Source organism: Brachionichthys hirsutus, chromosome 20 (assembly GCF_040956055.1).
Source record: "Brachionichthys hirsutus isolate HB-005 chromosome 20, CSIRO-AGI_Bhir_v1, whole genome shotgun sequence".
Lineage (NCBI taxonomy): Eukaryota > Metazoa > Chordata > Actinopteri > Lophiiformes > Brachionichthyidae > Brachionichthys > Brachionichthys hirsutus.
Window position 1 is genome coordinate 5,919,662 of NC_090916.1, and position 26,958 is coordinate 5,946,619.

The window sequence follows — 26,958 nt, forward strand, 5'->3', positions numbered from 1 at the left end:
AAAAATATCGATTGAGCCGCCTGCTTGGTACAGTTCTCCAGGAATCCGTCAGAAACAACGATCGCACGGCCAGTTATGTTTGACGTGCTATGTGATGAATGTCGTACCTATTTCCCATTAGTAAACATGCAGAGCAGCACGAAAGGTGCACTTAGCAACCCCCCTAGTCTGCAGCTATGCGCTAATTGCTGTGGTTTCCAATCACTAGCACATACATCCACGTCTGTCAACATGTTGCCTCGTGGCTCCACACGCTAACGCATGCACAAACACGCTTTTTATTCGACATGCTTCCCACTTATGAAGCAATCGCATCTTTTCATAGATTGCACACCACCACAGAGAGCAGGCAGACCAAAGTGCTTTATCTATAATTGATCTGATATGTGTGTCGATGTTTAGCCTTTGGCTAATAACAACCGCTGCGCCTGACAGCGGCCAATCCATTTGCCAAGACCAAAAGGCTTTTATTTATTCCCTTTGATGGGGAAACAGAGTTGCCGGTCTGTATAAGATCATTTCTCGATTCACAGAGGAACACATAATAACTGGTTCTCTGATATTCGCTTCAAAGTGTGGTTCATTATGAAGGTACACATTTATTTTTTTCTTCTTTTGGGGGTAGGGGGTAAAAAAATACTGATTTAATTTCCAAAAGCACTTTAATGTCTAAGAGATAGGAGGTGGGCATTTTTTGTGGGATGATGCGGGTAGATCATGAATGTTTAATGAGTGATGCATTGCTCATCAAAACAACCAACAGATGTTCTGAGCATCATGAATATATCAACATCTACTTTGTGTGTCAGCTGTGATTGATTACCATGAACCTCTTGTCCTTTTTGACAAGATTTGTCTAAAATAAAATCAAGCTTTTATCAAAATTTAAAGAGGTAGCTCGTGCTCCAATATGTTAAAGCTGAAATTACATTTAGAAGACACTTAATATTGACTACTTGACTTCACCATCGAAAAAATAAAATAAAATACAGTGTTTTGGAAGTTCAACTCTTCATACTGTGAATGTTGATGAGTGCTGATCAAATACACTCTATGCAAAAATGTCTGCCAGTTCTGGAATATTTGCGTGGTGCTTTTTTTCATATATTATTTCATTATCTACTTATCTTTGCATTCTTGTGATCCTTTTTTGTTCAGCATTGTGCTAAATGAGTCTTATTAACAGATGTCTGCCCTTGAGGAAACAGAAAGAAAGGACAGGTTGATAGGAGGGATTATCTCCGCCTTTAAGTGGTGATTTGTTCTCACGTACCTGGGCTGTTATTCACAGGGATTTAGGAGGCTTATCCGTATCAAGTACATTATGTGTAGAGGTCAGTATATAAAATCTGAATGTGACACACTTAACGGCAAAGACTCAGTGAGGACTTTGCAGAGTTCGTCCAACTCTCGTTGCATGCATGCATTGCATCACCTTTTAATTCACTTGTGTGAGGAAAAAACATCCTACAGGTTGTTGCTTTGGTAAAACATTCAAAGACAATATAATTGCTACTGAGCTGCAGGTTGTTGCTGAGTGATGCAAACACAAGATATTTGAGACTGTTTCTTTAAAGTTCTAATGTTATACTCTTGCTAACATTCTTCAGGCCTTACAGTCCACAGAAAACAATCATTTTAGTGCTTTGATGCGATAAAGTTATTTATTTTGAGGAACAAATAGTACTGCTGAATTACATGACTATCCGCTGAGTAGCTGTTGAGATATTTCACTGAATACCACACAAATGTGAACCTTATGTTTGGACTGGAATAAACATTTAGGGGATCCTCAAGTAGTGAAAATACACTGAGGAGCAAAGTTTTAAATTTTCAAATGTTGTGCCAGCTCATCAAACAGATGTTGAAATATTGCAATGGTTAAGTGAATGCTGTTGAGCTGATGGTGGCACCAGATGAGAAGATTCATCTTCTGGGCCACATCATAAGCCGGTGTGCATTTCATGGTATTCCATTCACCAGTTGTCAAAACATGTCACTTAAGATCACAAATGTCAACCTCATGTTGGCGGTCTGGTGCCAACATGAAATTAGGCGATCACCAAGGTCAGCTGCTCGGGACCTTGCATGTTTGCACAGCGCTTGTGCTAAACATCCAATACCTGCTGTGATGTCATTGTGGACCAAACTGAACCCAAAGCTCAGACTAACATAACAATGGTGCTAGCGTGAATATGGCTGAGGGGGGCACTGCTAGACATGGCAAAATATATATTTAATGCAGTCCTGATGTGACTGTAATGGACTGCACATACAGCATGACGTGCGTTATGTATTTGGCATTCAGTATATTTAAAGTAATGGAACATGATTCATTGTCACGGCTTGAGGTGGGCCTGTGCTTGCCCATGCACTAACTTCCCCTGTCTTCCAGATCCTCCTCCTCCATTCCAGTCACCTGTGCGTCCAACACTCACCTGCAGCAAACCTCTGATCACCCTGGACGCTGCATAGACTCAGTTCTGACACCACACCCTTTCCACATTGTTCAAGCTATAAACAGAAGCATATGCTTTAAAGCGGGGTTATTAATGTTGTCGTCTTGCCAGACTCTACGGTGGCCGAGCTAACACGCTTGAATCAGCAGCGGTTGGCTAACGGACTAAGCATCTGCTGTCCCTCTCCCCACTCTCTGCCTCTAATGTCATTAAGCATGACCCAACACACTTTGTTACCATCGACTGCAGAGTAATGATGCATGGTTACTGATCACTCCAGTAGTTTCTGTCTTACAAGCCTGTTGGGTGGCTCTCACCTCTCAAACAAGCCATTTGTCCTCGCCAATAATCCACCAAACAAGGAAAAGCTGGTGTAATTAAGTATTGATCAGTCAGCGCAAGCAAAGTGTTCAATAATTAACTGTGGCTCTGTGACCAGCCATTTGTCATAAGCTAAGACGAATGAAGTTCCGTCTTTCTCCCGTAATACGTGGCGGAAATGCGTGATGCAGATTAGGTTGAATCATAAGATGAAAGAATGGCTCCTTCTGTGAATTCTGTGTAACCAAGGCTAATATAATAATATATTTATTTTTCTCAAATTAAATTTCATCCAGTGAAAATTGTGTGGCGAGTACAACCCTGTCTTCCATTGTGCTATGTTACATTTTGATGAATGACAGCAGTGAACAGAGTTATGCAAGCCAAGCATTGAAAAAAAAACTATCCAGTGTGTGTGTGTGTCTGTGGTATTATTGAACTGTCACCTCTGCCATTCTTCTACAAAAGCCTGCATTTTTTTTTTTTTTTGAGTGTGGCCGTCTCAACACATTCATGGTCGAGAGGGTTTTACTGCTGATTGGATCACACTGCGTCTATAGTTTGTGCTCTTACACACTTTACACCCCTCGCATTTGGTTTACACACACTGATGCAGCAGACGTTCTAACTATCGGCTGAATCAGAGCTCACATAAATGTTTTCATGGGACACAAGTTTTGTCAACCGGCACAGATGTGTTTTTTTTATATATAAATAAGCTCTAGCTCTAGAGCTGTGAAGGCTGGATGTTTACCGCCACAGTAAAACTCTACAAAGACACAAGGAAATGTCCCATCTCGACAGGCCTTAGCCTGCCGACGTTTAGCTGAAAGGATGACTAAAAAGAAATGAAAATCAATACTTTCATGCAAAATGTAAACAAAGCTATCTTGTGAATAAAAAGGGTTAATGTGAAATATTTTAATTTCTGCATCTTTATTTTGGATTTCAGCTGATGTTTTTCAACAACGTGAGGTTTGTGAGACACTGATTCCTTACATTTTTCTTCTGGAACATTATAAAATGTGCTCTAAATACTGCTTAAAGTATCAGGAGCACTGCAGAAGAGAAGAAAACTGTAGTTGAAATACTTGCATTTCATTTTATTGAGTCATCTTATTGGTTCTGCTAAGTGTGCGTGAGAGGGGAACGGTTTTGTTCATTCTTAATCTGGCATTAAATGAGTATTATGAGTATGGGCATTTCAGGATTGTGAGTCTGCCAATGTGGAATATATACAATATTTTAAATTTAAGCACATTCATTCATTACTAACTTCACTAAGAAGACTATTTAATTGTCATTTTCCATTCTATTGAACACTTAATATTCTTTCTGCAGACCATTCAATGTGACTGTACATAAAACAAACGCATGCATGAACACTTCCTCTCCGCTGAGTCACAGATGATGGGATGCACGGTGCTCACTGACCAGATTTCCGCTAGTCTGACTCCAGAAAACATAAGAGCGCCATATTGTGTGTAATGATGGCCAACCACCCTGAGCACTATGTCAACATCAACCACCACCTGTTGTTGCCCCAGCTACCTGGACTACCTGTACGCTGCCCAGCCACAGCAGCTGGTAGACAATGACCTACAGGAGTAGCGCAGATGTGTGTGTGTGTGTGTGTGTAAAAACAACATCTCGGGGAGAATCTGCAGCTTGCAATATGTTAATGAGTGGATTTATAAGCAGATGAAAAGGAAAACATTTTAGCTAATAAATTCTGTTTCACAGAAATGTGCTTGAAGCCATTAATGAAATGTCACCATGGCAACGGCACTATTTTGCTCCACTCTGGTCTCATGAAATGCTGCATATTAAACTTTCTGAACTCTTCAAATGTTTAATGCTCGCCTCAGTGAAAGTTCAACAACTCCTTCAAACACAAAGATAATTACTCTAATAAACCAACAGTTTGCCTCATGTATTTATTCAACCTGTGAAGGAGGAAGATTAACACAACGTTCTGCTGTGTTGCCCCGATGCAAAGGCAATGAGCCCACAAACCCTAATGTGTTTGTGTTCGCTCAGTCTCACTTGGATTTTGGGCAATCAGAGCAGCAGATAAATGAAAGCGATGCAGCGGTGAAGGGAATCTCACGTTCCTGCATCACGTCCTGTATTTCATGACATGTTTGCGCATGCGCCAGTGGAGGGGTACCTGCCTAGTGTTTGCTGTGTGCTGCCATGCCTGCAGTGCGTGTGCGTCATTCCGTGTTTGTGTGCGGGCATGCAGATGCAGTTGTAGAAGCCTGACTGCTCACCACAGAGACTGTGATTTGCCGGTCTGTCCAGGACGGAGAACTTAGCCGGCTTCTGTGCCGCCGATCCATGACCTTGTTGATGAAGGCACTTCAGGGCTATAACCAAGCGCTCCTTGTGTCTTAGTAAGCCTCCTGCAGGATAAACATAGGCAAGGCAGGACAGCAGAAAGAAATCCCTGCTCATTCCTCTGAAGGGTGAACACACCTAATGTAGATTTGTAGATGTTTTTATTTATATCAAAATATATTCCTATTAAGGGTAAAACATATATATTCTTCCTGCATCAAGAATTACACTCAAGAACAGCAACAATAAAAGCAATGTGTAATGGCAATATCTTTACTCTTGATCTGTTATCAACACTATTTAATCTCTCATGGCATATATATATATATACATTTAAATTCTGATGTTTTATTTAGTTCAGTGTCAACAGATTTATTTATTGTGTCTTAGTTTCCCATGGCACAAAGGTCTCAAGTGTTTTGTAAAACGCCTTGGTTTGGATGAAGAGCAGAATTCCCTTTCAAGTGTTTTCTGTGTAAATTGTCTTCTGGTTACATGGAGGAAGAAATATATGGCGGGAATGATTCAGAGTTTCATATGGAGACTGAAACACAAAAACAGAATAAAAGAATCTATAATAAATGTAATAATATACAAATAAAAATTACCACAAATTACTACTTGTCTAATATCTAGAAGCAACATTTTACGTATCCCTCTAAAACTATGCTGGCAGCGTACAAATGAGGTATCGCACATTGTAACGACACAAATAGCTCACAGTACAAGTTCATTGTGTAACACTCGCCGCAGATGGAGCCGCATTTGATCTGGAGATTCATCAGCATGAGAGCACAGAGCCTGGGGAGAAACTACAATAGTGCTTCAACACATTTTAACATCCACCTGTCGGGGGGGGCAGAAAGGACAGAAAGAGAAAGGTGAGAGAAAAAAAGAAACAAGACAATCTGCAAAGAATCTCCTTCATTATCACTCTTTCATCAAAATATAGTATGAACAAATTTAGCTGATAATAAAGTTATTCATTCTGGCTTTAACTATAATAGTTAAACATCTTTATGCATTTATATGACTGAAGCATCAAAGCCACAGTGGTGGATGCTCCTTTATTTTATTCTAATTCCAACAACATAGTTGGAGGGGTTGGCGGCAAAGAGGACAGAGTTCATTAAAATATTATTATAATGTTATCATGTAGATTCTGGTGGCAACATTCAGGAGTTAAGGAGTCAGGTTTAAGAAGCTAATTGTGGTCAGAATAATTTCAATGGATGGAATATAAATTTACAAATTCATAAATATGTATGCCAGATGTGTCAGTGTTCTTTTATTGGATTTATTATTCCAAAATATACAGAACAGAACAGATCTCAGAGTTTTCTGTAAACCAGCAACCCACGTCATCCTTTAATCAAATGGCCAATTAGGCCTAAATACCATAAATTACATGTAACCTTCCTCTAAATCATGTTTGTTCTGTAAATATATCATAGTAACACTTGTAAACAATGTGTCTGTTGGTTATAAATGTTATAATTACTACAGCACTGGGGTTAAAAAGAACATCATTTGGTCTTGAAGAGCTTTAATCTCAAATATCTCTGATGTTACGTTGGTCAGTCGGTGGCGCCTTCGTGTTTTTTACATAAGAAAACATACTGAGAATTGCCCTTCATAGCTAAAGTCCATGAAGGACAACTGAAAATCATGTTTCTCTGCTGACAAAGATGGTGCTGAAAGCAAGATCAGGAACATCGGCGGATTTATAAGAGACATATTATGAAAAACTCAGCAGCTGCCCGCATGCACGCAATTATGCACGCAATTAACTTTGTTTCAGTTTCTTTTTCAGAGGCTTTTCTGACAGAGCTGTTTGAGACAGAAAATAGGGACGCTGTGTCTGGGAACTGCGATACCTTGTGGGAAAAAGAGTATAATATGTGATCTTTAACAAGCAAGAATACGAGACACAACAATAGATTCCTTTATAGTTAGAATTGTGTGAAAAAAGCTACGAGCATCCCAAAGCTCAGAGCTAAATGTCAAATAGGATTTAAAACTTCCAGAATTATTTTTGCAGTAACAATCCAGAGGGGAACGTGACAATACCGGCGATGTGAGGGTTGCCAGGTTACGATGAACAGACAGAGAATCACCTGAAGCTGCAGCTCCCCTCTGCGTTACGCGGCTTTATTGTGGCTTTCAGCTCGTTTAACTGTTCTGGTTCAGTGTCACCGCTAACGCGCGGCTGTTATCAGGCTGCCGCTTTCAGCAAGGAGCCCCTTAATGCCCACAGTACTGCAAGGAACCTGCTCAGCACCATGCAGGACACAGACAGTTAAAGCAAGCTGGTAAACAGTGTAAAACATTCAGAGGCTAAAAAGCCAGAAAAGTCCCTCGTGAGTTATTTAATGGCTGCCAGAACCCACACACGCATTCAAACACATCTCTAAATGACAGAAAACGTTTCTCTGTATACATACAGAGTATAAATATTTGCCTTTTTGCTAACATGCTGAACTTAGCAGATCTCTGTTCAGTTTCCAGATATTATTGGAATTAAGGAATCACAAATTGAATAGTGAAAATTAGTCTGACATCTTTTTGAGATATTTTATGATGAAGTGATGTAATTGACCACCTGCCTGACCAGAGAAAACTATTTCTGGACTGCCCCTTTCCTTGTCTATCACTGCAGTAGGAGTGAAAGTGGGCGTTAAGTGTGACCCTGCCACGGCACTGTCTTGACCCACCAGTGCACGACAAATGTGTGGTTTGAGAGTGTCAGGGGTTAGTCCAAACAAGCTATTACAAAGGGAGTGGAACTGCAGTGCCAAACAAGGTGGATGAAAGGAAACACAACCCTGTTGTTAACATGAATAAGGAGACACCCACCCCATTATTTTTAGGACGATTAGAGGGGAAAGCACGCAATTTACCTTCCCACCCTCGCCTCGATCAAGCTCAGCAAACCAACAGCTGCCGACTTGGCGTCAAATTCCACATGGGAATGATGCCTCCGGAGCTCCTTGAGTTTGTGCAGTTATCCGGCTCACTCGACTGAATGTCTCGCGGAGCGACGCTGTTGTTTGTCAGAGCCCGCTAATAACTTCTTCTGCCGTGCACAAATGTATCACTTCATTATAAGTCACAGCAATTCTCATTCTGCTGCTCTGCACTGCAGCCGGCAAAAAAAAAAAAAAAACTGATGTCAACATGGAAATAAATAAACAGCCGACTTCACGTGCTTCCGACTGCATTCATCATCATCATCTACTTTACCTGGAGGCGGGTATTTTGTGCATGATGCAGTATGCACGGAGACGAGAGCCCAAGACGCGAGCCCCGCTGCGTACAAACACAGCCGCAGCGTTGATGTTTGTTTTCCCTGCAGAGAATACAGTGGGCCACAGTGACACTAAACCCGGTCGCCTTGTAAAACAAATGGCAGGAGGAGCGAGCGAACATGCAGCCAAGGTCCTTTCTGCGCCCGTGGCTGCTCACTGATCAAGGATGATAAATGACTGAACATGGCCGAACCCTCATTTGGCTCTCAGAGCATCAGGTGATAAAAGCAGAGCCCTTGTCAGGGATGGAGTGTGTTGTGCTCTGCAAGGACAAGGCCTCACACCCACAGAGATACTGGAGGAGAATGGACTTAATATTCACAGCGTGCAGGCACAGTATTTTGAGAGATGCGGGAGAGGGAAAATCTGCAGCAGGTTACAGGAGGATGTGCATTTGTAATTATGCACAGAGGTGTAAATCTATTATCTATTTAAGGTATAAGTCATCATGAACTTGTCAGGGAAACATTAACCTGAATGAGCTCATGCCGCTCATGCTTGTCAGGGACTGGCATTGGAAGGAAATGGTGATGACTGAATCCAGAGGAGTGAAAACAAGTTATTTTACAGCTTAACACGAATATTATTCTTCATCAGTTGTGGATTAAAATGGACACTGCCACTTATTTCCAGCAGCGATGCTGTGGCCGGATAGGAGGGAACGCCACTTGGCAGCCGCGGCACACTTTTGGACGATTGGATGGTTAATGATCTTAGCACGCCTTACCAACCTAATCACTTATCAAACATCCCTCCATAATGTAAATCTGCTCTGACGAAGTGAAAAGAAAAATCTTTTTAATTAAAGGAAGCAAGCAAACAAAGTCAAAGCCGCAGCTAATTATATTCAATCAGTTTGCAATCATGGCGTTGCATGTCTCAATTACAGGATTTCAATGGGCCCATCACTGCAATCGCAACACAGCAGTTTGGATCCGAGCAGCCTGCCCACTCTGTTTAAAGATGCCCACCCAGTTTCCTATTAGAGCGTGCTGCCATAGGGATAAGTGATTGGTTGGATATAATAGAAGACACTGGACAGGAAGGTCTCACAGGAAATAGGACTGTCATCTGGCCTCCATTCTATTATAACACATTGTCCCCTCATCTCAATATCCTGATTCTCAAAAACTAATGAAGTTGTATTTGCATAAGCGCTGAGAACACAGAGACACAATTTCCACACATCTGCTCAAAAGCTGACTTGTTCTTCAGGAACAGATCTATTTTTGAGCACGTCAAGTTGGAGAACAGCATCGTCTCTGTTTGCAGGGCGCAGGAATATGTTGCAATGCTTTTATCTTTCAGATGATGAGACATGGCCTGTTGTCTATAAATGTGAGCATTGTTACTGTCTGTAAACAACACCAGGTGGAGCGTCTATTCCTACTTAAAGCCCTGTTGTGCAAACATAGCCCTTTCATTTTCTGTTCTGTTGTTTTCTGCTGTCTTTTAATTCCCCAAATTTATTCCCCCCCAAAATAGGAGTGCAGCTTTTCACAGAGAAACTCAATAATAAAGGACTTATTTTAATGCCACCCTAAAAAAAGAAGAAGAAAAAGTTATATAAACTAAATCAAGGGTATAAAATGTCTGGCTGGGCCAGAATGTCTCTGAAAAAAAAAGGCAGTGTTTCATTATTAATTCTTTATTTGGATCCACATCAGTTTTTAAAATGCTGCAGCTTTTTGTGTGGGTGTCTTTGAGAGAACAGAAGGTGCCACACTTGTCGGCATGCTTATACAAAGCGAGTAACATCTTAACTAGGTTCTGCATCACAGTTTAACTTGTTAGCATGGTAAATGTTAAAGAACCGCTAAACACGAGGAAGGGCTGAGTCTGATGGGAATGGTGACAGCTTTGCGGAAATCTACTAGCAAATTGTATTATTCGATGGTGGTGCTAAATAAAAAGTCAAGGCATCGCCAGTCTTTCAAAAATATCGTCTGGGGAATTATATTATATTTCTGTATGACATTCAATGACAATCCGCCCAACAGTCGGACAGTCAGTCTGCAGGGAGCTACAAAGGAGGGGTGACCGAAAATGAAGTTGAAGATTTCAAAAAAGAAATGTCAAAATGTGACAAAGACAAATTTAGTCTTTCAATGCACCTTGTTTTCAAAACCAGATCATTTCATAAACAGTACACTGAAAAATTACTTTGAAACGTATCAGTAAATTCAAGATCTTGACAAAAACAGTCTTGTGGAACATGACATGTCTGATTCTCCACAGAAAGGCCAATTGCATGATCTTCTGTGGTGGGGGGGGGGGGGGGGGGGGGGAGGATTACCACCCACATTCAAGGAAGCGTAATTATTCCTTTGGTTGACAATGAGAAGCATTTAATGATGCTTCTTCCAGAACTCGTGTGGATCATTTAATATGAGCTGCAGAAAAAGGAACGGGCCTGTTTGACACGTGTCCTGATGATCCTTTTCAGTCATGGGTTTTCATGCAATTATTCACGTCAATATTAATCTCATCACGTCAATGCTTCTAAATAATCTCCTGTCACACCATCTAGTAGACAGTGCCTGGGTTTGGATCTATGCTCTCTGTATATTGAGCAGCTGTTATGAGTAATGGTAAACAGGCAATCTGCTGAAGCTCCAGTGAGCTGAAATGTTCAGAACTCATTATATTACACTTTTAATAATCATAATTATATTAATCCAGGATGCACAGACACATAAATCAAAGGTGTTCATATTTAAAGGATGTATGATTTCCGTTAACAGTTACGTGCTGTTTTCTGATGGATGGGTTGGGATCGGCCTCGTTTGTCTTCTGAAGAGACAGGAACAGTACTTTCATTTCATGTACTTTAATTTCTCGAAATGGGACCTTAAAAAATGGTATGTGCATAACTTGGGGCAGATGCAGACATCTTTACTGCCGTAGCTGGGCTTCGTTAAAGCTAAGATGATTGTTGATCCTTAGCAGAGATATGGGCTCTATTGAATGTCATTCAGGATCAATATTTTTGCAATCGTATCTTAGATAATAAACATCACTGTCCTGATCACTCCCAAAATGTATTTACCTCCTGAAGCTGCTGCTAGTTGTTAATTGACTCATTAGTTGGCGGTATAGTCTTTAAAAAGAAGTGTAGTTTAGAGAGTCATTAACTATGTGGCGAGCAGACTTCCAGACGCCTCATTAAAATGTGTGCTATTTACCTTTTAGTGCATTTATTATCACCCGGGTACATTTCATATGACCTCACACATTTGGGAGCTAACATTACCGTGCGTAATTCGGTTCTAGTTAGGAATTTCTCACACATTGGCGTTGCTCAAATTTGCAATGTCAACTGAACATTTATAGCCTTAATATGATGAAGTGGAAAATAAAGTTAATTTAAAACTTTATTGTCATAATTTGCTTCTTTTTTTTTATCTGGCCTACTAAATAAATCAAACTGTAAAATATCTGACAACTTGTTTCAACGCATTTTTAAACCCTCTCCATGCTGACAGAGGAGCTCCGACCCAGGAGCAGGAGAAAAGAACCTGCAGATTTTTATGTATCTCCTCATCTGAGGAAGCAATAATGGTATTTTCATATCTTTGTGTGGTGCAGGACAAGCTTTAATTACAGAGCAGTGCAGCCCCAGAGTGTTTCTGCAGAGCACTATATAGGCATTAACCTCAGCCATGCTACTTTCATGGTACAATGGCAAAGGGGAGATCAAGGTGGAGCGATAGGAGGAGAAGAGAGAGAGGAAGTGCAATAATGGGAAGTGGCAGAAGAGCCTATTGTCCAGTTACAAGGTCATTCCCAATTTCAGCTAAATGGGAAGCAGTTTTTGTCATCAGCATATTTATTATGGTAATTATGTTTATTCTCTGAGGGATGTTTCAGCACAGGGAGTGCAGCAGCAGCAGAGTGTCGAGTGTGTCCCCGCGATATGCTCAATGTCCTAAACGCACCAGATTTATTACATGCATTGTGGATAAATGTGTCGTATGCATGTTACAAATGGCTCAAGGTAAATGCATGCTGCTGCATCGTCATTCGAGAGCCTGAACAGACCAGACCGGCGACTCTCCTCGGGTGTGAAGAACAGGTCAAACAGTTCAGCGATGGCTGACTTCTTCACAGGAGGAGTAAACGATGTGAGTCGTGTGACCTCTGTGACTACGGCGGCCTCTTTCACCGCTTCAGCCTGCATTAGGAAATGAAAAGAGAGGAATTTAAACTTCCTCTGAATGTCAGAAAAACGTTTTTTTTTAAGCATGTCTGAATACAGAACGAAATTGTCTGCAGTAAATTTTTGCAGTAAATGGCAAATCTGAAATGTGCCAACAGAGCATTGTGGCATTATTTTTCTATCACTATGGCTCATTATTGCACCTGTGGACAAAAATGAGCCTGAACCCTTGCGTCGCGAAATAGGTATCAAACCACAATGCTTGTGAGCAGCTAATTCTAAGTGCTACATTACATGGTAATATCAGGCTGTTAACTAAATGAGAACGTGTACAGTTAATAGAGCAGCTACAAGTCTTTTGTAAATAGTGGTAAATCATATTGAGGTAACTTAATGAGCATATTTTATTCATTTACAAATTAAAGTCGGGCTGATAAAATGGATCTTTTAAATGACGCCTCTTGGATACGTGATTTATGCTACAGTTAACTGGAGCACACGGGCTTCCCTGTGAAATAGAAATAATAAAACGTGTGTTAGTGTGCAGAACCTGCGATGGTCAAACGCCTTAACTGTAAACTCTAAGGCAATAAAACCCTTTGCCTAAAATGTGCCACCTCTAATAAACATTAAAATGCCACCGCGTTAGAGTTATTGTTGAAATATTCCCATTCATCCTTTCCTAATTTGTCACGTAAACTGCTTTGGATGGAGAGCCAGCTGTCGTCTGCAGTGATGATAATGTGTCTCAGGCGTTCCTGGAACATGACTAATAGATGGAGTTTATGGCGACAACGTCATCCACAGTGTCCATTCTCAGGTGTGCTACAACAACAAGGTGACAACGCTCTGGAGCAGCGTGGATCCGACGTGACGGGCTGTGCTGCTCCTCTCTGGTGCTCAGAAATGTTGCAAAGCATCGTAATTATAGCAGAACTCTACGGAGGACGACAAAGTCATCCCTGTTTGATCAGCCGGTCCTCGCTGACGCTGCTACCGCTTCTGTGGCAGGGAACGTGATTCAGCCTGTCTGCCACAACTGGTTGACATGGTAACACATCACATGTTACCTGAGTGAGGTTGATTGACAGGTCGGTGTCTTGAATGAGCGCCTAAAATAGACCATCCAGTTGATTTGCAAGCTTGTGCCCATCACTGTAGATCTGAGGTGACATCGTTGTTTATTGCTCATATTAATATCAATAGCTGTTGCTTATTGCGTTTTGCGCTTTTTTTCCCAATGTGCAATGCCAAGGAATATAGCCGAGAACACTCAACAATTGTACTTGTACTAAGTATAGTTTTGAAGTAGTTGTCTTTTGCACGAGTGTTTCCTTTTAATTTTATTTACCACTTTCGCTCTACAACATTTTAAGATGGCTCTCTGAGGAGCACAGAGTGCTTACCTCAACCAATGCCAGGGTTACAGATCAATCTGCAGCAAAGGAAGTTATGTTACTGTCAAACAAAACAGAATTATATAACATAAAATAAAAACACTCTCAGTTTTACTACCCGAGATACAAATATTTAAAATCCTTAAATAAACCTATTGTAAATAACTACCTCCACCAAGGAGATCATGTTTTCCCCCTGGCATTGATTTCTCCGGATTACACAAATAATACTCACCTTATTTTCACGAAACATGATGGGAGGGTTGACAAGAATATGACAAGGAGTATCCTATTAAATTGTGGATGCAGGTAAAGGAGCTGATTCTCTTTCATTTTCTTCAACATTGCGATTTTTTTTTTTCACCATTTCCGTCAATTATGCATAAACATCTCAAAGTGAGCCCTGACGTAAAAGAACCAAATGCTTCCTACGTAACTGAATTTCATGCAAATGAACCGACACAACACAACATACATCATTTTTGATTGGCTTTAATGATTTACACACGCGGGTATTTCAAAAGTAATTCCAGCATTCCATTTATTGTGAAAAGTAGATTCTTCAAATGTCAGTTAAGTGTCTGCGCTATAAATATGAACGTACTTATAGCTAAGTAAGAAAGACAGAGCAAATCAGCAGTGTGAAATACGGTTGAGGAGACAATTCCATCAGGTAAATAAAGGAGAACGAGCACAAATTAAATCTGCAGTTACTGACATGTCAACGAGGACAGGATGTTTAAGGTTGAAATACAATTGCTGTTCAAGGGCTTGGGCTTCAGTAAAAAAAAAACATGTTTCTTTTCGTTCACTCCTAAGCTGATCCTTAGAACCGATGTCACTGAGTTCAGGCCAGAGGTCTAGAGGAGAGATGTGCACAAAGCATTATTGTTTTAAATCGTGCTGCATGAATATTTATGGTTTATACCAAGACTGACCAAAACAAATGTGACAATTATGTGCAGAGTATTCTTGTGTTATTTGTGAGTGTGTGCATATGACCTATAGCAGACCTCTGAAGATTAAGTGTTTTAAAATCCACTGCCCCCCCATTCACTGCCTACCGGTATTTAAATTTATTGACTGTCAATGACCTGCAAACATCTTCAGTGGTATGTTCACTGAAGTCTGAACAATAGAATGCACTATGTAAAACTGTTTTTTGCAGTTGCAGCCTATTTCAAGTCATTTTATTGCAGCCTGTTCAGAGGAACATTAGAATAATTACATCAATATTGTCAAATTTTTGTAAATATATTCTTACATCTGTATATTCTATAGTTACCCGATGTCGTGCCTTTCTATGCTTTCAATGTCAAACGATTTTATGTTGCTCGGTAGATTTAAAAGGAACTTTTTCACTCGCTTCAATCCGGCCCTGACAAATCACGAGTAAAAAGCAGGCTAATGTCTCTGAGATTTCAAATGGTGAATAAATGAAAGATAGATTTTTAGAACAGAAAGCTATTTGCAATAATTACACTTATTGGCTGACAAATGTTTGGCGAGTAGACTCGTGAGAGAGACACCCTGAGCAGCAGACAGATCAATCCACAAGACTTCACCTCTCACAATGAGGTTTGCTGCATCGAGAGGTAAAACATATCAAGTAAGAACAATTCAGCGAGATAATTAATTTCACCCAGAGTATGAAATATCAAATGAGGAAACCCAAGTGTGATCACGGGTTTAAACAGGCAATCTATACATCGTAACAGTCTTAATGTGAGAAATAAGCCTGAGCCATCGGTGTGACGCCACCGAGTACCTGCTTGCTGCTATCTGTCGCTCCCTGCTGATTGACAGGCAGCATTTTGGAGGAGAGCCATGGAACTGTTACCTCAGCAGGTGCCTGGGGAGCCGGCTGTGATATGATTTATGTAGGCACTGATTGTGTCAGTCACTCTGTAAAATGATTGTGTCACTCCTTCCTGTAAACCATGTGCCCTACAGAGCCTCACTCCTCGATGGCAATGAAAAAAAAAACCCACCTGAAGCAGGAACATTTCACTGAGGAAGCTGGAGCAAAACGTGTACATTTTTTGCGCTTTTATTTCAATTCTACATACATGTGAATTTTGAATTTGAGGTTGCTGTTCAGGAAATCATGGCAGCAAGAAAAGGAGGTTATTTTACCAAACTCACTCTGTCAGTCGGCTAATCAAGAGATGAGTGTTCTACTGGCCCTCTTTTGGGTTGATGGTTCAACCAGAGGGCATCTACAAACCGAAAAGGGAGAATAAAGATGGGGAGAGCAGAAGTGCAGGTTGATTAGGCTGAGAACTGTGGCAGGTCTGGGTTAAATGAAGGTGGGGATATAAGGTTAAATTACTGCTTAAAAAAAATAGATCATAAAACAGTGAGAAGCTTCAACAAATTGTAAAATTTTTATTTAGGCTCTGCTATAAAACAGTCGAGTCAAGGATTAAATTTACTCTTTATTATCTGTATAACACCTTCCACTCTTTTCCAAACCTGTTCAGCCAGGAAATAAGCAGAATCAACTTTCCTGTTTTGTTCAATTCAGCCGGTAAAAAAAAAAAAGCAAATAAACCGGTACCGACTGCTGCATGACCTGCTAGTCGCTCTGCTGCATCCCAACTTCAGGCGCCAAGAATTCTGTGCAACGCTGTAAATTTTGGGCAACTGAAATATGTCCAATAACAACAATTTTGTAAGCTTTCTATAATATCTGTAAATATCCAAGTATGTGTAAAAATGGGAATGATTGTGGTCAGGGCTCCATAAAACAGGCGCTCTTTGCCGTGATGTGTGCATGAATGTCATGATTTGTACTTTTTCGTTACAAGGCATGGGAATCACCATTTCACTGGGAGTCACGGCCGATTTAACAGGCTGCAGACGTAAAAATCATTCACATTTCTTTATTTTTGACCGTTGACAATGGCCTGCAACATTTGCCACAGCATGTCAAACTCACCCAGCATCATGAAGTAATATCACAGAATGGGATATTCACTGCTGCTCCGGCACATCAACGCATGGGTCGCATTTGGAGGGATACACATCAACATTCCAAGTTAGTTCCTGGCTGGGGGGCGTGGCAGACTGAATGCATAATGAATAACCTTTAAAAATGTTGGTCTTCTTAAAATACATATTATCATTTTATGGCAAATAAAGTGTGTGCAAATGATCGCGTTACTTTGCAAACTACTTTTATAACCCAGGGTTATTTAAGCAGGCTTTAATTAGGGCTTACTCAGAATACTATTCTCCATTTTAGTAGCTGAAATTGCAATAAATGGAGTGTTTGTGTCTAAAATATAAAGCAGGCTAAGAGTGTGCAGGCAGAAATATGAATGTGCTCACTCGAGATAGAGGCCAACCCGGAAAGGAACGACACAAACATAAGGATCCGGAGTCTAGAATGCCGCAGAGAATGCTTTAAAAAGTAATCACTTTAAATGTACACAAATCAAGGCTTTATATTCTAGTAGCAAAAGAAGAAGACTTCATGAGTGAGCAGACATGATTCTGGGAAATAGAAGAGGGTTGATGGACAGGACAGGTCCCTGACAGCTGGGGGGGGCAGCAGGTGGAGGAACTTGTACGCTGTCTTTTATAAGCCTTCTCGGGGGTTTGACCGGAAAGGAGGCGCTCATCTCTTAAATCTGAATGGCTACCTCGAGAGCCACACCATTACCACACCATTACCCTACGATTGGCTATCGTTCCTGTGAGAGACAAGACTTTGGTTTGACTTTTTTTTTTTTTCTTCTTCTTGTATGTAGTCTACTTTGTAAGGTACGATATCTATTTGCAGACGTATAGAATGAATATGGATTCTATATATCGTATATCTGTCTGGTTCCCACATGGTTGGTGCGACTACATAGCTTTTATATCTGTTTAATGCGATCATTGTAAGTCTCGTGATGTAATGTGGAAAAAATAAACACAGAGATGTAAGAAACTGCAAAAACTGTAAGAGCCTATTTTGTATCGTAAATATGTTTGTGCTTTCGATCAGACGAGGCTGAAGATTGGAAATAGTTCTGCATCACTGACAACAGAAATAGTAATAAAAGCATCTCGGGAGTGAATAGGCAGCTTTAGGTCTTGCGAGTTTGGCTAAAGAATATATAAATGGCCTGCTTTCTTCCTGCTATGAATTCAGAGAAGATGTGGATGCGTATCCTGCCTGCTGGATGCTGTTTTCACCGCATATTCAATTATTAAACAAAATTAAAAATGATCTCCTCTCACGTACTAATAGGAAATACAAATTGTGGGGAGGTTTTTTTGTATGGCTCTGATATTTCCGCAGTGAGTAGTCAGCATGTCAGGGGAAAAAATGTTAATACTTTGCTGTGTTTGTGTGCTGGTATTAGAAATATCCAAAAATAATTCATAATTAAAAGTGCATCTTATTTCAGAACTGTTGAGAAGATGCTGCCAGGGTGTCTTGTTATTGCAGCATGCCGACCAGCAGAAAGTCAGGATCAGGCTTTTATTGATTTATTTAATTTGTGCAATTGCATTCATTCTTTAATGCTGCTTTTCTTAAATCAGCTTGACTGCATTTTCATCTCCAGTGAATAAACCTCCTGGGAAATAAGTAAACCTCCTGACTAATATTTGTTGAGTTTGTTGGCAGTATTTGCTATATGAATGTGTGTGTGGGGGGGGTGGGGGGGGGGTCCCTCGTGCATCTGGATGAGACACTCTTGGCTCTCCTCTGCCGCCTGATATAAACACTTCAGCAGCAAATACAAAGCAGAGACAACCTTAAAGAGTTGGAGGCTGGAGTTCGAGTTTATCAACCTGAACATTCCCTAAAGTTGGCCATGTGCTGTTTCATGTAACACACTTTGTGTGACGAGCTGAGACTGTTTGTTTGGAACCCACGCACAGAAGGACGCACTCGGGCTGACGTGTCTTGAGGAACAAATAATGCCTCTGCATGAGACATCACGCTCATTCGCTCTCACATTTTGCGTCTCCCCATAATACCACGGTGTCATAACCACACGTCCCACACTGGAGACAGCGTCTGACCGTCCACCCACACACACTGTCACCAGGCTTTAATTGTCTGGGGGAGGAGGACGACTGTAGATGACTGTGTTGATTTGTCTTATCATTTGTAATACATCTCCTTTGGGGATTGTGGGATACGGCTTCATACTGTTTGTGTGAAATAGAAAAGTTATAAATATTACAAATTCCACACAGGCTGATATTTCAAATGTGCTCATGTAATATGTAAGAAATATTCCAGTGCTAAAGAAGATTAATGCCTCCAGCCGGCACAGCATTGCCATCTAGCTGAATTCATTTTTGGGAATTTAAAAACTGAAGACATAAAAACACATTCCCTGCATCATTCTGCATGCATTGCTTAGAGGTATTAAAATATAAGGGGAAATTGGAATCATCTCCTGCTGTCCAACTGACTAAATCTCCATCTTCCTCCTCTGGATTTTCCCTCTTGCCATCTTATTCTAATCCTCTCCTTCTTTACTAAATTGGGAGAACTGCAAAGCGCTTGGAAATATACACATATCAGGAGGGCGTGGCTTGTTGCCAATGTCTGTGTGGTAAAAGAAAGATCAGTGAGGGCAGAGGTCAGCGCTGGCCTATCATCCTGAATGAGCAGAAAACAGTCACACACATGGCTTCATTTAAAGTTACAAAAACATCCCTGCTGCTCCACAAAACTTTAGCAAACTGCAAAGAAAGTTGCATCTGTGCTAATTTAAGGACAGGAGAGGCTGTTTCTGGAGCCTCGCCGGGCCTCTGTGCCCAGCAGACACCATCTACAATCACAAAAACAGAACCCCCCCCCCGCACACACACACACACACTTTCATCACCTCTCTAAGCTTGTGAGAAATGGTCAGATGTCAGATCTCATCAGAGGCGGCGTTGCCTAGTTACGTGCAGTAGGGGGCTCATGGAGCAGCAGTGTTAAGCACCGATGGAAAGGTCAGCCACAGGCCGCTGCCAAGTTTTTTATCAAATCACACAGCTGTGTGGCTGATGAGGATTGGACGGGAGTGTGTGTGTGTGTGTGTGTGTGTGATGATGTTTTTTGGGGGGGGAATCAGCTTCGACTATCAATGGCTGGGATGTACCGGTAGTCCTTAAACTCACAACCTACAGGGATGATTTTCTTAAATCTTAATACTGTTCTCTGTGCGTGTGTGTGTGTGTGTGTGTGTGTGTGTGTGTGTATGCACGCTTCATCCATGACTGAGCATATTTTGGAATTATCCGAGTTACATAGAGGCAGCAACAGCAGTAAAAAGGAAGGGGGGGTATTAAGGCGGCGGCTCAGTGCTGTGTGATTGTGTTGCGAGTGTAAATCCCATCAGGTTTGGGCCTTTGGTATCCAGCTCTTCTTTATGCTCTGATTGGACTCCTCTGAGGTTTGGGAGAGAGACAGTGAAACAGTGAGAGCAAAAGTGAAAGAGAAAGCTGCGAGTCTGCAGCAGAGACAGGCAGAAAGAAAATCTCTCTCCTTCATACCAACATATCAGCATCAAACGTTGGCGACACTGTCACCCATCACGCATTTACCTGTAATGCTGTTTAATCAGCACATACTGCAGTCAGAAATCTACACGACACACTCTGGTTGTTTTAAGGTCCCCGATACGGCAATCAATCACAGCACAATGGTGCTGTAAGAAAATCGCCTATTGGAGCATTGTGACCAGCAAGATATCAAATGGCCATCGCTGCTCCATTCAGATGAATTATTACAGAGCAGCCTGCAAGAAAGGACACCAATTAGCAATCGCCGTAAGTGCATTCAACTGAAGACAGAAAGGAGTTACTTAAAGCTGTGCAAAGTGTATCTAAAAGTTTGGGAATACATGAGTTGTGCCTTGGAAACCCTCATCTGAGACAAATCCCACAGACGGAGAAAATCTGGAACAGTTCTTGAATTCTACTCCAGAAACGATGCCTGATGGACAGACGGGATGGACTGAGCCCAGTCCTTCTCTAGTAATGCAGGATGATGACATGAAGTAGCTCACGCTGAATGTTTTCAAGGGCCAAGGCAACATTTAGGCTTGATTACAGCCTCAGAATATTCCGGCTGAGACAAAAAAAAAAACATACAAAAGCCCATGTGTCATTGCATTTCACTGGATCCTCACTGGATTCCATCAGCATTGCTAAATCTGTAATTTCAGCTCGGAATCACGGTGTTTTATATTCCCGTGTGAAAGGAATTTGTTGATTGTTAACACACAAAAAAAAAGGTTTATAGCTTTATTGCGATTTAGGCAACACACATAACAAACAGATTGACACTGTATGTTAGCTGGTCCGTTCTGCTACAGTGTATATTTAGACCATTCCGAGGTGACAATATAAATGACTGGGTGGGAGGGGGGCCTTAGTGACTGGATCAGAGCTCATTTGACAGATGTCCTGTAAGTCGGAAGGCATGAAGTGTGACAATGAAGCCGTATCAGAGGGATGATGTGGCTTCGGAGGCAGCCTGCTGGTTGGTGCTCAGGTGCCGCATTACTCTACTCTTCTGATTCCTCGACTTCTGTCCTACCCGCTGCCTCAATCAGCCCTCCTGGGCGCAGCTCACACTCCTGCCTGACAGTTTTTGCAATAAATATATTCTGAGAATCCCCTCTTTGTGTAGCATGATGGATGAGGACTGGCTAAAAAAAACTAAGGCTTTTGAAAGTTCTCTCTTTGGCAGATTACAAGTAACAAATCCTAACAAAGAAGAAGACGTTCTCCCTACATTTTCATAAACACCGTCTGTCTCTCCCGGAAGGGAAGCCAGTCTCGCATGGCGCAGGATAGATCGAAGAGCAATCAGCCGACTCGAAGAAGTGCTTACTTAGCCCATCACTGTTACTGAACTGCGTTGGTGTTAATACAGCTGGAAGGGATTTAAGGGAAAAGTGCTTCAGCGGAGTCTTTGCTTCTTTCTCCTCCTGTGACGTTGAGGAGTCAGTCGAGAGAGATATTAGAGGGAGGAAATATATTACAAACTAGCAGCTGTCTTTGGAGAGTCGTGAGAGTAATGTTGCTTGGGACGAACACATCAGTCCGCCCCAGCCACAAGCTGCAACAGTTTGTTGAGCCAGTGTTTGCCATCCCTGTGATATTCTCCCTGCATGATCCAACTGGAGACTCGTCTCACCGGTGGAACAGGGGCGCACCAGCAGCAGCTGGGATGCAAAACGAGCCGAGAACAATTCACTGCAGACCCCAGAGTCCTGCACCGCCTGCAAGAAGCTGCCTTCATCTTCGCCATCAAGCGATGCCAAATTCATTTTCCTACAGCACACAGCAGAAACAAAGACTTGTGCGATTTCCTGACGTTTGAATTAAAGCGGCGTATTCTAGCCGAATGTACAAGCTGCAACGACATGAAATCAGGTCACGGTTATGTGCTGAGAGCAGTGAGCTCAGGCTGCATGTGCTTGTGTCGTTCTCCGTGTCATAACGATGAGATGAAAGTGTGTTTCTCTATAGCTTCCATTCTTCAGAGAACGGCCGTGGAGTGGATGATTGCAATTTGCTTGCTCCTCTGTTGCTGAAATGGATGGATGGCATGTTTGGATCCATTAATTTTTTTTACTGTGCAGTGAGAAAGGGAAGGAAACTCAGCTGCCGTGCGCATTCCTCACCGCTGACTTTACCGGTCCTCCGGGAGGAGGATGGGGAGGAGGTTTTCACCAAAGGGCTGCAGCGGTGACAAAGAGACGGAGAATTCATTAGTGGTCGGGTGAAAAGCGGCGCTGCTCCATCAGAAGGAGCTGCAGCTGCCCTCCAGGCGCCGGCGAAATTGCAGCAGATCAATCATGGATTAATTCAGTCATTGGAGATGATGTGTCCTCATTTTATCTGGTCTTTGAGGTTGAATCAAGCAACAAACTAATGAATGGATCAGTAACACTCAGCTTGAGGTGATATGGGATTACAACACATCACGAGCAGACAATAAGAACATAATGAGGGCAATTAAGACACTATAGAAGTTGCAAAATATGCCAAATCCAAAAGGATTTAGTATTTTCCAGGGCAAAGGGATGAATAGTTGCATTTTCATGTGGGAGTCATTCCAGATTTTACAAGATTCGTATAATTTCCTGCGACAGGTGAATGAATATAAGTTGGGTTTTTTTATTTGCTTGCTGCATATTGTAATTTAAGAAAACCTTGAGACTGGCAGGACTTGTCTGATTTGGCACCATCTTGTCTAAACTTTATTTCGTGCTGTAGCATTTCCATGATTGCTGTTGGGAGTCTTGCAAAGAAGAGCCTTGTAACTACTTTCGGTGGCCTCGTGTAGCAGGTGATAAAATCCATATTCGCCCCACAAACGTCGAGCAATGAAGAGCGATCAAAGATTTACAGTTTGTTCCTGTAGGTCTAATTAAACGAGGACTACCACAGAAAATAATTAAGGGAGTATAAAGTCTTTTCCCTACGCACGCTCGTAAAAACCGGCCTGTCACCGCGGATGGCGTTGAAGTGAATTCACGAGGCATTCGCTGTGTGTAATTGGGTCATCTCAGCAGTCAAACAGTGTCTTGATACGGACTTTTGCATTCCCGGGGAGCTCAAAGTGTGCAAACATTTCATTTGGCCATTAATTTAACAGAGAGTGTTGAGATAAAACTTTTAGGAAGCGACACTCTTCATCTTGTCCTGTCAGTGGGTAGTGGATGCAAGAGGAGGGGAGGAAAGAGGAAGTCGGGAAGGGGGGTGGGGGGGGTTAATTCAGGAAGCGCGACATGCATCCGCTGGTATTCATGCTGCTGCTGCCGCCGTCGCTCCGCCATGAACTGGAGGAGGATTAAATGAATGCGCTGATGAGCCAGCAGGAGCCTGAAATATTTCATCGCTGCAATCAGAGCCATCATCATTATTGTCATCATCACTTCTGTCATCGTGTACATGACCATCGTAATTGCGAGAATTATGATCCCAATGATGGGGCAGAGATTTTGTTTGTTATCCTGTCACCGTAAATTTACACTGTCAGCGACCTCTTTCTTATCAGACGACTGTTGTTCCATTTCTAGATCTGAATATTATCATCACCAAACGTCTCTTTCTAAACTGAGGAGGATTTCTTATTGCATTGTCTTTTTTTTTTTTGTAAAACCCTGCAGATGCTCAGCTCAACGGTGCACCTTCCAGTCTGTGTCAACCGATGGTCTTTTCCTCTCAGTGGGTGCCACAACAAGCTAATCTGCTTCCAACTAGCTTGCTCGAACAGCCCATTGCATTCAGGGTACGTACAGAGAGCCGTGCCACAGGGCTCGACAACAGCAGGGCCTGATAAGCTATGAGCAGTCCTCTGATCTTGGCGGCCTGATTGGTCCGACTGGCCCATCAGACTGCTTCACTGGATCAGAGCAGTTTGAGCACCCACAAAATAAAATCTCGCCCATCTCTACTGAGCTTCAAAGACACTTATATTTTCACTTACACATGGGTCGTAATGAATTTATCTTTCAAGTAGCCAATATATGGCTGCAGATTGAACGAGAGATTGCCAGTCTTAGCATCTGTGGCCCTCTTCCTCCTCCTCCTTCTCTTCATCCCTCCTCTGCTGTCTCCCTTGTCTGCCTTGTAGCGATCCAATAGTTCTGGATGTGTGCGTTTATCTGTGACCCAAATATGCATCACGTGTTGCGCGGGGCAGAAGGCATTTCAGTGACATCGCAAAGATGGATTTAGTCATGCGTTAAATTGCCTCTTTGAAGGAAATGAATAAATAAATTTGAGGGACTAATTCCTTGACTGTGCACCATCTCTTGTGTGAGTGTGATGCTGGCTTAAATGTTCCCTCTGCGCTACTCTGTAGTCTGCTGTGTTCTGATGGCGCGCTAATTCTTTTAAATTACATTCCTTATGACCTGGCAATGTCAACGACATCTGTTTACTAAAAGTGTTTGCACAAACTCAGTCATTTCTACGAACAATTAACAAAAAAAACTGCATGCAGGTTTGTTTGGGTTTTTTTTTTTCAAATGAATGCAGATTGGACACAGCAGCAGTCACCACATCCTCCCAGAGAAGATTTGTCCCTCACCATCATTTCATTAAACGCCACTTAAGACGATTCAAGCTACTTATTGTGAGAAGTTCAATTTTCACATGTTCCTTAACTTCATGGTCTGAAAAATTAAAACAACAAATAACATTTAGACTAAGCTTTAGAGCGTCATCACAATTAATTAATTACGATGGTGTAGTAGTTAGTGCTGTCGCCTCACAGCAAGAAGGTACCAGGTTCAAAATCCTATCTGTGTGGAGTTTGTATGTTCTCCCCTTGTACGCATGGGTTCTGTCCGTGTTCTCCGGTTTTCTCCCACCTCCTAAAGCATGCAATTTAGGTGAATTGATTACTTCAAACTATGAGTGTGTGCATGAGTGGTTCTCCATCTCTGTGGCCCTGTGATGTACTGGCGACGTGTCTGGGGTGTACCTTGCCCATAGCCAGCTGGGATGTTCCAATGGCCGTGACCCACAAAGCGTAAATGCGGCTGCAAGAGAATTCATGGATGGATGGAATATCGAATATATTTTTATTTAAATGCGATTCATGACTTAGCAGCAAATCACAGACGCTCTGTAAGTTATAGCTAAAGCTAAATCTCTGTGTGAAGGCTTCTTCATTATTAGATGTCTTTTCACATTGGCTTTTTATGCATAGTTCTAAGATATAGATTTATGCATTCACAATTATTCTTTTCCTACAAATTACTTGAAGAGGCAACAAGAACTGAATACATCTGACTGGGACATAAGAAGCAAGTTTCCGAGATGCAGTCAGAGTCGAGGGAGAGGAGCTCTGGGGCTTTACTGAGATTAGAGCTTCCGTGCGCTGTCACTCGGCTCTATAGCACATCCTTCATTGATGCTGAACATCTTCTTCCCATATCTTTTGATTAGCTCTCCACATTATTAACATAATAATCCTCTTTGTTTCTTTGACGATTCCTCGCTAAAAAACACCCTGAAGGTCCTCTGTAACATTGATTTAAACATCATATCTAATATGTTCTGCACTTTCACAGATTAATGTTGAGTTGCAGAGCTGCAGCGGTACATGGTGCAGTGATTCATCAGATCAGACTAACAGAGATATTGAAATAGCTGTAATCAGAGGGGAAGAAAAATTTATAGTGAAATAACACCCCGGGAATATTTTCTTTTTCTTTTTTTTATCGTGTTAAGACTTGATTCTGTCGATTTATTATTTTTGGTACAAGTAAAAAAATTAAAAATAAAAAGGATGATGACCGACATTACAGCATAAATATGAGTAACAATGTCTCGCAGCGTTGCTCGTTGTGTTCCCCAGAGTTTTAGGCGCTTTATGGACAGTTTTGGTTGAAAAGAAATTGTATTAGGACACAGGAGGTGGGAATTCAGATAGATTTTCTTTTTATGTTTATTTTGAAATAGGAAAGGCTGTGTGAAATTAACAACCTGTTACAGACGCCACAATAAAGTGTGAACGAGCACCAATCTGCTACAAAATAAACCCATAAAAATGGTTGTATGAGCAATATTTTACCAGTTTATGGATTGCACTTTAATAAATCATAATTTCTTGGTGACGATAGGAACAATTGTAATCTAGCCTTGTTGAAATTGATGCCATCCTGTAAAACTGCTACACTATAAATCTCAGATAAACGAGTTCACATGGTTCCAATCGCAGAGGCGTAGTTGATTTCATGAATAGTCAGTTTATGCCATTAAAATATACCACAGTAAAATGAAATGGTGACACTTCTGGAATATTATGAAAAAGGGCCCAGTTATATTTGCAGACCTATCATTTTCTGTCCTATGTAGACAGACGTTGGCTCACCTGTAGAGTAAGATGCAGTAGACCTGGATACAAACTTTGATGTGCAAAACCAATTTTTCTTGCAGAATATCCCATCCTGACAGCATAATATGCAAAGTTTATCTGCAACTGTGCAATTCAGAATGCTTGC